The sequence below is a fragment of the Monodon monoceros genome, unplaced genomic scaffold, assembly GCF_005190385.1.
Source record: "Monodon monoceros isolate NGI ecotype Baffin Bay Population unplaced genomic scaffold, NGI_Narwhal_1 Super_Scaffold_8, whole genome shotgun sequence".
Lineage (NCBI taxonomy): Eukaryota > Metazoa > Chordata > Mammalia > Artiodactyla > Monodontidae > Monodon > Monodon monoceros.
This window is the reverse complement of record NW_021703785.1, coordinates 65,636,580-65,638,069: the sequence shown is the minus strand read 5'-3', so window position 1 is coordinate 65,638,069 and position 1,490 is coordinate 65,636,580. Positions and strand designations below refer to the sequence as shown.

Below are 1,490 nucleotides of genomic sequence, written 5' to 3'. Positions count from 1 at the left end.
ACAGAACGAGGTAGAGAAGCAGATGAATATGAGTCCACCTCCAGGCAGTGCTGGCCCAGTGATCATGTCCACTGAGGAGAAGCTGGAGGCTGATGCCCGTTCCATCTATGTTGACAATGTGGACTGTGGTGCAACAGCAGAAGAGCTGGAAGCACACTTTCATGGCTGTGGTTCAGTCAACCGTGTTACTATACTATGTGACAAATTAATGGTCATCCCAAAGGGTTTGCATATATAGAGTTCTTAGACAAAGAGTCAGTGAGGACTTCCTTGGCCTTAGATGAGTCCCTATTTAGAGGAAGACAAATCAAGGTGATCCGAAAACGAACCAACAGACCAGGCATCAGCACAACAGACCGGGGTTTCCCGCGAGCCCGATACCGTGCCTGGACCACCAACTACAACAGTTCCCGCTCTCGATTCTACAGTGGTTTTAACAGCAGGCCCCAGGGTCCTGTCTACAGGGGCTGGGCTAGAGCGACATCATGGTATTCCCCTTACTAAAAAAGTGTGTATTAGGAGGAGAGAGAGGAAAAAAAGAGGAAAGAAGGGAAAAAAAAAAAAAGAATTAAAAAAAAGGAAAACAGGGCTTCCCTGGTGGCACAGTGGTTGAGAGTCCGCCTGCCGATGCAGGGGACACGGGTTCGTGCCCCGGTCCAGGAAGATCCCACATGCCGCGGAGCGGCTGGGCCCGTGAGCCATGGCCGCTGAGCCTGCACGTCCGGAGCCTGTGCTCCGCAACAGGAGAGGCCACATCAGTGAGAGGCCCGCGTACCGCAAAAAAAAAAAAATTACATTCCCTTAAGAGGCAATAGCCAATGGATTATAGTATCACATTAAAGATGATGTCTTTCTCCTTTTTAACTTTCATTGTTAATCTTAAATAAAGAAAATCAATAGATTTGTAATAAATGCTTTCTTCTTGGGCTGAGAAACACTCTAAGAAGAAAGCCTTGAGTAAAAGTTTGATGTTATCCATCAGTCGTTCTTCACCAAAAAGAAACAAAATGTGGATCACAGTAAAGATAATTAAGATGTGCTGTATTTTTTCTTTTTTAATTAAAAATAATTGTCTTTTAAAAAGTACACTTTATATTTTCAAGCAGTTTTAGGTTCACAGGAAAACTGAGTCGGAAGTACAGAGATTTCCCATATACTCACTGACATACCCCACACACATACACAGTCTCCCTTACCAGAGTGGTACATTTATTACAACTGATGAACCTACATTGACATATCATAATTACCTAAAGTCCACAGTTTACCTTAGGGTTCACTCTTGCTGTAAATTTCATGGGTTTTGACAAATGTATAATGACATGTATCCACCATTATAGTATCATATAGAATAGTTTCACTGCCCTAAAGATCCTCTGTGCTGCACCTATTCACCCCTCCCTCCTCCCTAACTCCTGGCAACCACTGATCTTTTTACAGTCTCCATAGTTGTGCCCATTCCAGAATGTCATGTAGTTGAAATTATACAG

At 43.6% G+C, this 1,490-nt stretch overlaps 1 pseudogene; it reads left to right on the top strand.

The window, feature by feature from the left end:
• LOC114888092 overlaps positions 1 to 545 on the top strand; it is a 108,299-nt pseudogene extending 107,754 nt beyond the window's left edge.
• The last annotated feature ends 945 nt before the right edge of the window (positions 546 to 1,490 follow it).